This window comes from Zootermopsis nevadensis, unplaced genomic scaffold (assembly GCF_977971745.1).
Source record: "Zootermopsis nevadensis isolate Lab colony 2312 unplaced genomic scaffold, Znev_1.0 Znev_ptg000061l, whole genome shotgun sequence".
Classification (NCBI taxonomy): domain Eukaryota; kingdom Metazoa; phylum Arthropoda; class Insecta; order Blattodea; family Termopsidae; genus Zootermopsis; species Zootermopsis nevadensis.
In genome coordinates, this window is record NW_028259192.1 from 11,367,507 (window position 1) to 11,383,902 (window position 16,396).

At 38.2% G+C, this 16,396-nt stretch overlaps 1 protein-coding gene across 7 annotated transcripts in view; it reads right to left on the reverse strand.

The window, feature by feature from the left end:
• S6kII (Ribosomal protein S6 kinase II) overlaps positions 1-16,396 on the reverse strand; it is a 155,195-nt gene that overhangs the window by 102,802 nt on the left and 35,997 nt on the right. The gene's annotated exons all lie outside the window — the stretch shown is intronic.

Here is a 16,396-nt window from a genome sequence, read left to right on the forward strand (position 1 = left end):
TTATAATTTAAGTTGCCTTTTTCTGCTTTTTAATTTCTTGTTATGCAGCCCCGCAGAACAACTGTTATATTTTACTTGAAAACATTAGTCTTTATTCCATATTACAACGGGTGTTCGAACTGATGACCTTCCCGGGTTATATGACGGAAATAAAAAAGAAAGTTCGAAACACGGTGACTACTGAATGCAATATAACGCTGAAATTGATATGCCGAATAATTACATGTTACAACTCCGATATTCTTATATTAGATGTTTCCTCGTGTTAATTAACCACATATTCTTTCAACTGGGAAAGTAGGTACGAATCTGGAAGCATGCGGTCGTGTAGTACATTAGGGTACCATCCAGCAACTGTAACTTACTCGGTGCTGAGTCGACGGCTGTATTATACGGCTCTAACACAATGATAAGTAAATTCTATTTAAGTACTAAACTTTCTCAACATATAATCAGATTTACAAACGGAATTTAATACCACTGTCGTCTTACGCTGAGGATGGATGGCAACGTAAAACGGAGTCACCACAGCTGAAACACGGCGTGCGACAAAGAGCAGCGAAGAGAAGGCTGTACATTGTCCCCAAAGACTTGCACTGTGCTCCATAAAATATATCTCCTAAACCTCAACACCAGTACTAGGATGGTGCAGCCCATAAATAATGCTTCAGTTTGCATCGAAACTGCCAATCCCGCTACGTTACTGCTCTCAATCTGCTTATAATTTATCTTCCAACCTTTATCATGACCAAATACGTGGAATTAGCTATCGTAACCAGCGACCATTAGAAATGAGTTGCAAATAAGCAGATAATGCTGATACGCACAAACACACAAAATTCGAATATCGTCGAGTTAAATTTAAATTATTTTAATAATGCCAGATGTAAGTCTGGTTGCAGTTATTAGGCCTAGTAATTGGCCGAATCGCTCGGAAGCCATATGCAGCTATCCTATATATGCGCATATACAAACACATATCGAAAAACACTCTCGACCTTGAATTAACCACGAGCCGAAAGGTGTACTGAAACTGAATACAAATATTTTTCAAATGCATTCTTTGCTATTTTGCACACTCACTGGCCTCGATGTGATTTATTGCACGTACAAATGTATTTCTCCTAAGTAACAGTACTGCATAAATATTGCATAGACGTAAATGTTACCTTTCCCTTTCAGATAAACATTCACAATATCTAAAAATGTTTCAGATTTTATTCAGGTATATATTTTATTTCGTGCACGAATCTTCTGTTACAAGAGTCTCTTATTTAAGAAAACAAAATTCTAATTCAGGTAGGGGCTGTAAAAATTCCTCACGTAAATATACATGTATATGTATCATGCTGACGTAAATAAAAATTAAATTCTCTTGCAAACTTATAGGGAAGTTCAGTGTTTTCGGAGAAGAAAACTTCGGCACGCGAAAATCACAGAAGTTCACGTCATGCAGTTGTGCAAACAACACATAAAAAGTAACATATATTTACAAGAATAGTTGTTTGCGGCTGTCAGTTACGACTGGTATTAAGGGTTTCGTGTTTTTACGACTCGTTCTCATTCCAACGTCAAATATTTGAAGTGAAAACATAAATACCATAACACAGAAGCCCTACTGGACGCTATGAATGAGTGGTACAGAAAGAAACGAAGAGAAAATTAAGATACGTTAGCCTGTCTCGTTACCGCAACGCAGAACAAAATCACAAAACAGAGGTGTCCGATAACACTTTCGGAAATATAACAAGTCAAAATGTTTATAAACAATTGGAACAGACCAGAGATATAAAATGTAATTTTACCACTTCTGTGAGGGTCTTAGATTTGGTCTCTCACAATAACAGGACATGGATTAAAGCGTGCTGAGAACAGATTGAAGTGGATAATAAGACGGATGAAGCAAAAGCGAAAGGTCGAGTTTGATCATTTTTACTTTTCACGAAATATTATTAGAGGGACCTAATCACGCAAGACAGAAAAGAGCGGGTCATGTGCCACACACAGAAGAGAGGAGCCAAATAAACAGAATTTCAGTTTGTATGCCTGTAGGGGGGAGAGAGAGAGAGAGCGAGAGAGCGCTACTTTAGAGACCTAGACTCAGATGGGAGGATATCATTCAAATGGATCTTAACAAAACGTGTCTTACAGAAACAGGATATGAGGGCGTGGACTGGATGCATCTGACTCAAAAAAGGAACCCAGTAAAGCGTAATTGTGAACAGGACAATGGATCTTCGGGGTTCCATAAAATGTGGGGAATTTCTTTAGCAGCTGTGCGGATATTAGCTTCACAAGGACTCTGTTCCATGGACTTCATATCTACACATGCACAGAACTAAAATATACCATTAACAGCTCATATTTCTGTTCAACAATGACGTAAACAAACAATATAAACAAAGAACAAGTAATTAAGAAACACAGTCCGTATATCTGTGATCACTACAGGTACAGAGTAGAGAAGGAATTTTTCAGTCATAACATCGAGATCGACTCTAATGCTCACTCGATCTCCTGTTTAATGAGAATCCGGGGCTCTGTCCACAAGAGCGTCATCCACCTGCATCTAGTACAGAGGTTAAGAATGCGTGAGCCTATACTGCAACTCCATAAGCCATCGTGGTGCGGTGCGCATAATAACACATCTTACTTCCTACCTACTCAAGAGACAACACAATATTTTCTTAAATTAGCCCCAAGTTTACGTGAAACTTGCATTTCGATCATGCAGACTAATGTCTACCAATGTGATTTTCCAACAACGCAGGTTTTAATCAAGGCTACGTGACGTAATGGTTCAAGAGCAATTATATATTAGAATATTTCGGGTTATATTACCTCGTGTTATATTTTAAACTTTTGATATGAGAATGCCAAATAAACAGTCAGTTACGGTTAGAATTTATGGGGTGAGATTAGTAAACATTATTATTTGATAATTATTCCATTGGGTGATCGAAAAGTCACTCAACCCATGTTAAAATATTTATTGGTGGTGGACTTTATTAATAAAAATAAAATATTTCTGTGATTATACAAGAGCCCACGCAGGATGTGTCATCAGGAATGGGTTGCGAGAATTTTCAATCATCTTGTAATTTCTGTTTCTTATGTATATTTTGTAATAAGGTCTACATAAGCTTTTCAGTGCAGATTTAGGAACATGAGCTGAGAGGGATAATGTAAGAGTAAGGATAATTTCAGGAACTATAAGAGAACAGACGCAAAATGAATTTTGCTATTACAAAGCCTGAACCCCGAAATATTCCATCGTGATGTTACGGGTAGCTGTAAACATCAAAAAGCGAGTTTCAGCCAAGATCATTAAGAAGAGTGCTACTGAAGAACTTAATTAAAGACTTTCCTTCTCAGTCTTCTTGAAGCAAAGCCCTCGGTTTACACTCTAAAATTTCGCGCGCAAAACTCTGACGTATCGTCCCTTTCAATCTCTAGAACTCCAGATTAATTAACTAAACAAACACCTAAAAATAGTCTCTTATACATTCTATTTCTGGAACGATCTATGTAAACAGAATAGAAGCACACACGGGCGTTTTGTTTCAAGTTGCACGTAATTCCAGTTTCTTTATTCTGCGGATTGCGTCCCATATCCACTTGTGGACGACCAGGCTTTTACAGTGAGTCGACTGGGTATCGATAATTCGGAGATTCAGCCGCGTACCGCAACTGACCATAACAGCAGAACTTGGACGTTAAATACCGTCTTAGTACAAAGGCAAGCCACTGATCATTGTTTCGAGATAATTGCATCCACACTAAAAAACTTATTTTTCTGCCATTCAAAATGCTAGTATATCTATTGATTTTCTGCGTCTGTAATGTACACCAATCACACACAGTAAACTCACGAAAATTAATTTGTGTTATGTAATATTTATATAATTAAAAATTGACAGTGGAACCACGGTTCCGGAGAATTTGACGTAAATACGTCTATACGGAAAGGAAGTTTATATATTGGCTTTATTCTAAATATTTCCTTTATACATGCTTTACAATTGAGTAAAGTTTGATTAAGACTTTGCTTATTTAACTTGAATTAGTTACGCTTAAGATGGGTCTGTGGTAGATGAATGTAATGTAAAGTAATGTAATGTAATGTAATGAAATGTATTTTATTTAGTGTTCTGTCTGACGACAGGTCCATATGAACAGGATCCTTCCATCCTTTTCTCGGACTGGGACCTGTTCATATACGTTCTTGGCGGATGACCCAGAAGTGGTTTGCCATTGCCTTCTTCTGTGTGAGTGTGAATGGAGTAATTGTTGGGATGCCACAGAGAAACCGGGGAAACCCCGGAGGAAAACTCCGTGTTGCCTAGACCACGGCCTTGCCCAACACAAGTTATAAATTCGGGCACCGCCGGGAATGAAATGTAATGTAACGTTTCCTAGGTAACAACATTGCCGAGTAAACAGACGACATTTCTTGCGATTTCTGTATTCCCTCCTACGTTCAGCACTAGTTTCTGGTATTTCTTTGTGAACTTTAGGTTCATTATTTAATATTATTTGCTTCTTGCGATTCCTACATTCCCTTGTATGTTCAGCATTAGTTTTTGGGGTTTTTTTTGGGGGGGAACTTTAGGTTCATTACTTAATACTTCTATTTTTTTACGTTTTCTGTACTGTCTCATATATTCTGCGTTATGGAGTCTTTTAGCTTCGATGTCATCCATCTTGTACATAGTATGACGCAACAAATTAACGCAACAATAGATTTCTTAATAATTCTTATATAAGATAAGTACCTGTGATATTGTAAAACGTTTTTAACAGCACAAAATTATCTACTCTACGACGCACTTCTTCTACAAGCGATTCACAGCTCAGATCTTTCCGCAATAACGAAAGCGGATTGTTGACGGCAGTTATGAAACACAACAATGCCGAGTAAACAGATGACGTTTCCTAGGTAACATAACAATGCATGCAAGCTGAACATTGTTGTCAGTTCATATTTACAAATTGTTGATATTTCCTAGGTAACCATCTTACACATTTTCCTTGCACTTTTTCCTTATACTTTTTCGTGGAATGACACTGACCCTTCCATATAGACGTATTTACGTCAAAAATTATTATACGTTGTACAAAATTAACAAAAGTCTGCGTAAACATTCCCGGCAGTAACTGTCGTTGCACCAACAACACTTCGACTTAAGCCAGGTAAATGTATGTCCTACCGTAACACTGTAAACGCTTTCATAAAAAGTTTGAAGCGAAATACATGTGTATACCGAGATATTCAATCAGGCCACATGTCTTATTGCATCGATTAACAAATTATTCTAACAAATAAAAAAATATATCTTACAAATTCCCGCAGAAGCCAAGTAACTTACACGTTTGTGATAAAGAATAATTAATATTTAACTTCACAATTACTCAAGAAAGAGAAACTTTCCCTCTCGAAAGTTTAGGCTATTGAAATAATTTCCGAAACCAACACTGTAAACGTTACGAGAAAGCTCAAATTTATCTAATTCCCACATCAACAATTTTCCATTGATTCTGGTTCAAAATAAGTTTCTTCTGCAAAGGTTTTTAAGGACGAAAACTTAACAAATGCCACTAAAAATTAACTTCCATAGCAAATATAAATTAACGATATAAATAATGATCTACAGATAAGAATATTCCTCTGCTCTTTGAAAGAACTAGGTTTGCACCATGTAAAGCCGACAGCAAAATAGCACAATAGGCGGAAGTTATATCAATTTAACTGCAAAAGCTATGGCTAAACTTAGAAGTGCCCTACTTTATACTTCGCACAGTCAAATTCACAATAAAAAGGCGAGCCAAAATTTAAACGTAAGGCTAGGATTAAACCACTTTGAACGAATCAATAAACACGGGCAAGAAATGAGACGGCGGCTCCATGGACGAATAATAACGACGCATATAGTACTTCATGTTGACAGAGACTTCTCAATTGCCTGATGGTTAGAGTCACGCACAGAGAAAACAATTCAATTGGGTCTGTGTGGGAGTTGTGAAATTCATAGCTGGGCGAATTCTTTCATTAAGATGGAAGTCCGTCTGCACTTCAAGTTTTACGACTATTGCCTCAATGTTTATTAAAATCAACTATATGTTTCGACCTCAATAGGTCATCTTCAGGTGGTTCTCTTTAAGTGTTCGAAACAAATAGATGGCTGACAATTTGTAAACATATCTCAAAAAGATAACATTCGCATGGTCCCGTGCGATTGTTTTAAAGTTTTCGTTATAAATACGTACTTGGACGCATAATAAGTTTGACCTAGAGTAGAAATAATGTTATTTTCAGGGTTAAAGGCATATGCTAACATATAAGGGAGAAGATAAATTATGGCTACTTCATACGATGTTAGTTAAAACATTAAAAATATCAGAATGCACAAGATGTCTGAGTTAAAAGCTCTTTAGGTGGAGGTAAAATGGAACTTTCTTGTTGCACCCTGAAAGATAACCCATTAAGGTCGAAATATGAAGTCGATTTTAATAAACACTGAGACGACAACCACAGAAATTGTATGTAGATGGACTGTTAACCTAAAGATCAGCACATAACAGGATGCATCCCTTAAAATTGAATTATTTTATATTCTCCTTTCATTGTTATACCATGAACGTCTTACAAAAAATAAACAAATCTCCGTGCCCCACAAAAATAAATCCGTTCCACTGATCCCGTACTTATAAATATATTTAGGGGAACCTCGACTTCAGTTTCTGTGCTAGTCAGGGCCTTTCATGAACAAGATGAAGCCTGGGAATCCACAGTATGAAAGTAAATCCTCCACCAATACAGTTTATTTTATTTCCACCAATTTATTGGACAAAATCGGATTTGTTGCAGTACAATGTGAAGAGAAGGAACTACTATTTTTCCGTAGGTCTACACACAAGAATAGAAAGACTACAATGGACTAGAAGACGTTTCTTAAACTCGGGTCAACATATACGCTGAAAAATATAAAATATTTATTTCGTCAGAATCTTCAAGTTTGTCCGAAACATCTTCCATGTTTATATTGTTTAAGCGAGACAAACGTGTTACAGATTATCTCATTCATGATTATTTATTTAATTAGTGTTTTGTCACCAAATATAAAAAATAAAGTGGGATATCATAGTTGCAATGCGCCTCATTAACGACATCTAGGAGATACTCAGTCCGAATCGAGATCTAAAATTGGCTCATCTGTTCCACGTTTCTTTCAGCGCTACGTGTATAAAATTCTAAGCCAGCAAGCTACATCAAGAAACGGACGACACTATCACTTTCTTTCATTCATAACTTTCCCAATCCACCGTAACGCGCCAACAGTTGATACAGTGCCGCAACATAGACAAATAACAAATGCGTGTTTAAATGGCTGGGTAATCACGGTTTCAAGTCAAAATCGCACCTCGGGCATTTATAAGAATATAAACACATGCAGTCTCAAAACCTATAACATGCAGTGCTCTGGCGTGTTAAATAGCCCGCCACCAGTCAAATCTTCCAGAATTTAAACTTTAAATTAGCTGTAGTGCCAACCAATGCAATGCATAATTACATGCAAAATTAATAACAGTTGCAAAGAAGTAAGCCATACACTTCAACGCCGTGAGGTATAGGCAACATCTCCAGCATAACAACAGTGCGGGACAGTGCATACAGACAGGCGATTTATACATGAAAAGATTAACTCAGCACAAAAGACGGATTTTACTTTTATAATTTATGGTCATGCAATGCGTTAGGTTGCCTGCGGTATAATATAAACGTACGCTATAAAGGTTTCAAATAAACTCATTTTGCATTATAAGAAAAATTAATTTCGGCGGCCAACTTCTATACAGATCCCATTATATCACCTCTACAAAGTCCAGAAAGAGCAGCTTCTGTGACAAGGATGGACTGGCCAACTCCCCTTTATGCGTTCATTTTGTGCGCAAAGAACACGTACCTCGTACATTAAGATTACGGGAAAATCAAAGCACAGGCACATAAACCTCTTAGGAGCTGTTCTGACGACGACAAAGACGTTCAAATGCCGTTTTATTTTACAGAATTTGATCAGATTACGCCTACTACAAACAACTAGCGTTTCTATTTGTATACCTAGAGTCCCAGATTTAATTGCGAGGCACCTGGAGAAGATACTCGATGTTCGAAGACGGAGGCCGTCATTTCTTACGCAGTCACGTCTTATGCGTATATGGACTACGGAAAATAACGTCGAATACCTTACGTTTGCATTTCAGACTGTACTTCGCTTGGCCACTTACCCAGTTTCATTTTTTGGTAAAAGTAATTTCGGGGGCCGTAAAATTCCACTTTTTCCAATTGATGTGTCAGATACAAATTCCTGGAGTGATGAATTTCGTTATGGTGTATCTAACGCCATGTAGCACAATCGTTCGTATGAATCAAATAGTCGCTGAGATAACCAAGACACTTGTCACAGTTTATGAAACCAGAATGTTTATTAGTGTTCGCAAGAGCTGTCATTAACCCGCATTCTAAAGTACATTAATCCCATTAACACATTCATAACCCATTTATCGTTTATCCACTTTGGTATTATCTTCCCATTTTCCGCCTTGTTTTCTAAAGTAGCCAGTATCGTTCTCATTTTTCAGGTACTTGGAACAATAAACCAAGAAACTTTGAAACATATAAACAAATTAGTTATTCAGAAAAATATTTTTTAATTTCCACCTCTCGTGGTCACCTGACAAAAATTGGAACTGTTCAGTCGAAACATCTCACAAAAACAGGCTAATGCTGAAAAGTTTATATTAGTAATTAAAACATTCCTTAAATAGGATGTAGAAATATGACAATTTCATAATACATTTTGACAAAAATCGCATACTACTTAAGACACTTATCTTACTACCTTACTTCTCTACAGAAACGGTTTGCTTTTCAGTACATCTTACTCAAACGAGCACACGTTTCCTCGAGTTCAATAGAATAAAATATCTTCATACAGATCTCGAATTATTCTTGCATCGCTACATTACGCTTATTCCAGATGCAATTCATCGACGATAAATTTTCAGTTTTACCGGTGCGCTGATCGATCTTTTCCTTAATTTAAACACATGTTCCAGTTGACTGCTGCCCTAGAAACGCGGCATCAGCACCCGTCTTACGCCTTTGAATATCTCCATCCACTTGTAATCTTTCAAGACTGGCTCAATAGCGACCGCCAAACAAAAGTTCCTTCCGTGCATTACACTAGCTTTCACACTCTTTGACGAGACACATGGTTACTTTCAGCTGATGTAACATATCAGCTTGTCACAATATAATTACCTAAAAATTACGAAAACCAAGTAGATGGAAATCAGAGAAGGTTCATGTGTTTACATCTGCCACCTACTTCAGAGCAGACAACATGATTTTTTGAGGTAAATTACAAATTTGTTCCTACTGTTTCCTAGCATAAGCTAATTAATTACCGAGTGTAAAATCTGACCTCAATTTAATAACTGTTTGATTAGAACGATTCCACTACGTAAGCATTGTAAATAAGGTAGGTCCGCAAATAAACACTGACTTAATTATCTTCATTTATGCTACAGTAGTATTACATATTAACTAACGCACATCCCAACAGAGAAGGTGTGACAGCCTGTTCTGAGTTCAATTCCCGACAGGCTACCTGAGATGGATACGAACTGGACTTCAGATTGTAAATCCAGTTGTATGCTATGCGAGCTGGCGATTGTGACGTGTTGTTGACAATGGTCAGAAACGAAAATAGCTTGTGGGAAGTAATTGTTTTCTTTTTGAGGTCCGGTTCTCTCGCGTCGGCAAGTATCAAGGGGACTTCGGCTTATGGCACGGTCTGGAGCAGACGTGTAGCTCGTGTGTTATAATATAATAAGGTTTAGACATTGTAAGATAGTTGCATCATTCCACACGCAAGTTCCTATCACACGTATGTTCCTTGAGTAATAGATCTCATGCGCCTACCACAACAACAACAACAACAACAACATGAAGCATCCTATAACAAACTGTGCCGAACCCACCTCAGCTAGTCGAGATAAAAGTGCAAAAACGGGTGGGCGGTTACAAAGGTAATACAAATGACGCAAAACAGAAGTTCTGACAATATAATTTCAGGTACTCTAGAAGCCATGTAGGTCAGTTGTCATGGAACGTCGGTCTGAGGAGGTAGGACTCCCCTCGTTGGCGAATGACGGCGCTTCGGGCTTGTTTGTTGTAACATGCAAAAACTGACAAACAAAAGCCGTAGACTGGTCCACCCAATAAGATAATTAAAAAAATTAGACAGTTCACGTTGTACTCAGAAGTAATTACTTAATATCTTCCAAATTCGTTCACTGCAATTTTATTTTCGCTTACAGTACCTAAATGCCCTTTATGTTCACTTATTTGAGACAGAAATATACTGTTATGAAACTAACCGCATGACAGATATCACGCTGAACACAGTCAGAAATTATTTATTTCGTTAAATACTCAGCTCCATGCGCATTTCTACAGAAAATAAATCGGTTAGCTAAGAGAGTCACCGCCTTTCATGGAACCCGAAGGCTCGACAAACGACACACCTCTGGGCCTAGCCTGAGGCAAATCCAATTCGTAGCCTAACAGCATATTTCTTTAAAATCAGTTTTAACATTATCCTTCATCTGTGAATAGACCATCAAAGAGCCATATTTCTTTCACGACGAAAATTGTATAAAATTATTTTAAAGATTTAAATCGCAGAGAGACCTAACATATTTATGTCATATACTTATATATATATACACGCACACACACATCTTTCATGCATACAATTTTAATCAATAGGTTATATTTAAATTTTATGTAAAATATGGTTTATACCGAATCGAAAAAATAAACAAATTCGTCGGAATAACAATATCGATTTATTCCAAACAAGTTCAAAAGTTCCAAGAATAAAAATTACAACCACGAGGATGGACGAACACGAACCCTTCCATACGCGTTCCATTCCAAAACTCTGTGCGAAGAACGCACAATAATGGAAACTCAAAAACGTAAGCGCGTCTGCTAATGTTTCTTCTGCAGTCGTCTCTAAATCAAGCAATATAACCTGTGCTCTAACCCACTGAACCTATAGCTCGTCTAAACAAAATTAAAAATGCAATTCTTAGCCTCAATTAAAACACAACACGCCGCCATTATAAAGAACAGTTGCTCAATGTTGTTTACTGTGCATAGGAAACACATACACTAAGAGTTCATGATTGTTTAAAAGGTGGTACATATAATTACCACTGGTTTTGAAGTGCTCACATGCGACCTGTACTAGTTTTTCAGTCTTCCCCTAACCACATCTCTGCCATTTAAATGTATCACCGCCCTAATATTACATCGCCATTTGTCAGTGAAAAATGTGCATGCTGCCAACAGCCATTGGAAACTGAATCGTCTTGTTCGATAAGAAGGTTAGACCTCTCTCACCCAGTATCAAAGGGATAATTACATACGACAAACAATCTGAGCAGTTACATTTCATATGTCAAAACAATTTACGCAACAGAGCGTCAGGACGCCTGTAAAGTACGTGTTTATACGGCCTACCTCACTTACGTGTCGAAGAAGTTGCCGCATGATCAAGGGGCTTGAAACTGTAATCAAGACACGAAGTGTTTCAAAATCAGTTGAACACGAATTAAAGGCTGGTTTGTTGTCTGACAACGCTACATGAACTAAGAGATTATACAGACCTGTGTGGGAAGAATGTACGATTATGTCCTGTGAAAATGATAGGAAGGAAGCGATTCTACTGTTCCAGTATCCCTCTGTCAACACTGACGAAAAATGGTTCGGCAGAGGAATTAATCAAGTAGCTCCCTAACATTACAGAAAGACGTCAGCGCCGAGACGTTCTCCGTGGTAAATGACTGGGCGTATTGCAGTATGGCGAAATTACTGACACAGAAAATTAAACAAAGTTTCTTATTGCCCGATCGCGTAACATTTTCGCATTTACTCATCTTTCAAGCCTACGCCATCATTTGGAAGATTGTGTGTGCTACAGGAAATTTTAACATTAGTTTATAATGATTCATTCAATATACCAACAAACCTGTATTCCACATCAATTACAAATTATTAATTGATGTGTAATGAAAGTATGTTGATTACTGAATGAATACTTGTGTTATAAACTGGACGGTGTCAAGAGGCACAATATTATAGAAAACTTTATTTAACGAGTGGTATTATTTTCAGCCAACTTCAGGTTCTCAGTCACAACTAACAACCATTCTATTATCAGGTAATTATACTATAATCACAAGTTACTTTCTTTAACAAAATAGAAGCGTTCAGAAATATATACAACCATCTCCAACCCCCGCCATACGTATCAGTCTATAAACACGAATATTAATACTGAAAATCTAAGACCTCTGACATACACATTATTTACAAATGATTTGTAACAAAAACAACTAAAATTGCTACAACTACAACAATCACTGCGGTAGAAATGTTAATTGTGTTATTAAAAATCACTGCTTGAATTACGGAATTGCCAACAGTCTAATACACTGTCATAAAAGCAGTTGAAGATGTCAGCCTTTTGGGATATTGCGCTGTGTAGCCTCGCAGAATTTGACCGACGTTTCAGAGGTGCCTACTTCCTCCACCATCTAGGCGATGGGTAAGTCGATAGCGAAAAAGTAGGATCAGGCCGGCCCAGATCGAAACCAGGCCGGAACAATTGATGAGGGCGGACAGAGCAACGGAGTCAACGGGGGAGGGAAGAGGGGCGGAAGACTGGCCAGGAGGGGAGGGTGAAAAGAGTGACAAACACAGAAACATGGGAGTGGACAGGAAATGAAATATGTGGAATGGGTTTCCACCTGGTCCGGTATGGTCCTAGTTTTTCACCCGCATTCTCGAGCTTTCGGCTTACTCATCGCCCTGATGATAGGAGCAGTAAGCACCTCTGAAACGTCGGTAAACTTCTACCAGACTACAAGGCGCAACAACCCAGAAGACAGCCATATTCATACTCACCGCCGTGAAAACCTCAAATCCTACAACAGACCGGATGGTAACTAAGAAAAATTAAAGCAGTCCTCGTGGCATAAGTCAAGCATTAAACGTTAGCTGATAACGAAGAGATGCTGACGACATGCTTATCGCCAAGGGAGGATTCAATAGCTATCTTAAATCGTGGCGTTCTTTCTTATCAACATGAACGTGCTGCGGCATTATTTTAATAGTCCACGACTACACCTTCCTCATTAATTTAAAGTAATCAATATTTATATTCAAACAATATATAAATGATTTTCTAAAGACAGGCGATTCACGAAGTCCACGTCAGGCATTTGCCTGTCCTACAACCGACCTTTCTACTTCGGTACCGTAGTCCCAAACGACATACCAAGTTTCATTACCTTAATTAAACAGCGCATAAGATTGCAGTTCTGTATATTTAAATCAGTGGTTTTTATACACAAGAGACGGGAAGATAGATTCTGAACTGTATAATAGCAACTATTTCGCGAATTTAAAAAGCAATTAATATCTTCGCGAAAGTAATTTTACAATCGTTAATTTCCGAGCTCTACAACTGAATGCCTAAGGAATAAGGTCGTACAATATAGGAAGCAGGGGAGGAGATTAAAAGTATACATTACAATGTTTCTACGTATTTTCAGATAGACGAACACTTGAAAAAATCAAAATAAATTAAACGGTACTCAGCAAACGGGACGAATTGCTGCACAAAATCGTCTATGGTGAAATCGACTGTGTCGAAGGTATTTCAGGACGCTATCTCCCAAACGCAGCGACAGAGCTTGAATTTCCTATAGTTTCACGTCTCGTTTACTATTCGAACAGAGAACAAACCACATCTGATGCAAGACCTCTCTGACTTACGGAGGCACCCGACTGCCGAGAACAGGGAGTGGTACCTCCAAGGACGAAACATACAGTTCACGTGGAGTCTAATGCGTGTTGACTTTCCTTGAGCTTGTTTGTATAAGAATCCATTTCAGAAGAGATTTACACCTTACAATGAAAGATACTACTGAAACCTAACCATTACCTTGTGCTGTTCAGCTTAAGCTTAGTTGGTGTACCTGGAATTGTGGATATGTAGACACGTCAAATTATTAGTAACACAGTAGTAACTACGTCATCTTCCTGCAATTCCGTACGCAGAGTATCAAACAGCAAATATATCGTTTTAAACGCGTCTATCTTCTTACAAATTCACAGTACATTGCAGAAAACGTCAAAAAAGCACGAAAATGTATGAGTAATTAAGTGAAAATGTTTTTGGAGTGGGAACCTTCAACCTCTACAACTTTCTACAAAGCGTTACTGCACCAGTATTTCTGGAAGGAAGGGTGACCGGTGCAACTGTTTAAAATCGATGTAATCCCAGACACTACGGCTTCAAGAGAAACCGATCAAGCACCCCCCACCTCCACCCCCCAAGCAAGACGGATCACCTCGCCAGTGTGAACTTCAGCACACGAACATCATACAACCACTTTCCACAAAAATTTCAATGCATGCTACCGTTGTGGGCGATTATAAACCTTGTCTATTCAAAGCCTGCAACTGCTGAAGAATTACTAGGACGACGAAAAAACATACGTTAAATTTCATGTTTCACCCATCGATTATACCAAACAAGTTAGAATTCTCAAAATGAAAACACCTTTATGTACAAAAAAATAGCCGTGTGTGCTTTTACATCTACATGGGGCGATCCCCAGTAATTTCGTTTGGATGAAGATAAACATTTTCCGGTCAAAGTGACCACGTGGTCCGGGGGAGGGAGGGGGGGACTGGTCTCTCGAACGCTGGTTTCGAATCCCGCTCAAGGCATGGATGTTTGTCCCCGTCTTTGTGTTGTGCTGTCCTGTGTAGGTACAGGCATTCCGACGGGCTGAACCTCCGTTCAAGGACTCCTACCAAAAAGCTTCCTTCAAAAGTCCTTCAAAGACTGTACCACTACAAAGTACATATAGATACAATTTTGTGTGCAGTTGATAATTACCACAGTCATTTATTCCTTACGCTGCTCTGGAAAGTCTTCCTTGTACCAAACTGAAATGGTACTTTTGAGTCCTGTGTTGTCTCTTAAGTCTACCTCCATGTACAAAGAGAATTTTGGACAATATACAAACTGAGTTCTTTATTTTCATTTAGAAACAATGTCTAACCAGATGTGTTACTGAAGATGAGTTAACGATGGAAAGTGTGGCCACTAAACGGCATGAAAACGTCATAGCCCAACGTCAAACACTAACAAAGCACGCGTGTTAAGAAAATAAGTGGAGTGAATTGATCTCAAATTGAACACTGGTCACTTATTGACAGATCCTCGCTACCTTACGTAAGCTGTAAGACATCAAATATTTCACATCCAGGTCTTTAATATATTTACAGTACATTATGCATGCTAATTGCAGATTCTCTGCAGTGAATTCAGCTATATGTTAATGACAATTTCAAGGCCCTTTACCCTCAAATGGATGTTAGCACGTGGTTTTACGAGTTCAACCGTGTGGTCACACTCCGAACGCAGTAGAACGATAATCACTGTGATCTTTAACAGGGTGTTTAGAACAAGGAATGGGAGATTAACAGTAATATAACACGCATGACACAATTAAATGCATACAAAACGTATACATAATAACATACTGAGATAATATATTCAAAATGTATTCTCATATCTCACTGGAACACCACGAACATTCCTCAAGCAATGGTTCAGAAACAACCTGACTCCGACATTGTTAGGAAGGACAAATGGGCACTACCAATCGGAATAGTGTTACAGTTAAGTCCTCTCGTTCGTTCAACTCGCTAAAACCAAAGCCCACCACTGGACATGATACTGAGTCAATAACAAACACTTTTCATCGTCACAGTCGTTTCCCCAAGATCAGTGTAAATGTTATCTATCCTCCCAACGTTTTTCGGTCAAGTTTCACTATCACAATTCTGTACGCAATCCTTGTTTTCCCCATCTCGACGTCATACCATATCCGTCTTAACATCCTAGACCACTACCCTAACAATACCAGATGATGCATGGAAATAAGTTCGTGGTTTTACCAACATCACTTCGTCACAATGTATGATGCAACTAAATTAAACAAATTTCTTGAAAATCTAACAGTTTCTCATCTAGTCAAGAAATGTACGTCTTGTATGGAACCAGTTTTCACAACAACCTGGTCAAACGTTTTCATTAAGATCAATTTTAATATTATCCTCTCATCTACGCATAGGTTTCCGAGCTGTTTCTTCTCTTCAGGCTTTGCAAACATTTGATACACTTTTATCATCTCCCCCAGGTATGCTACAGGCTCGAGCACTTCATCCTACTTGACGTGTTAA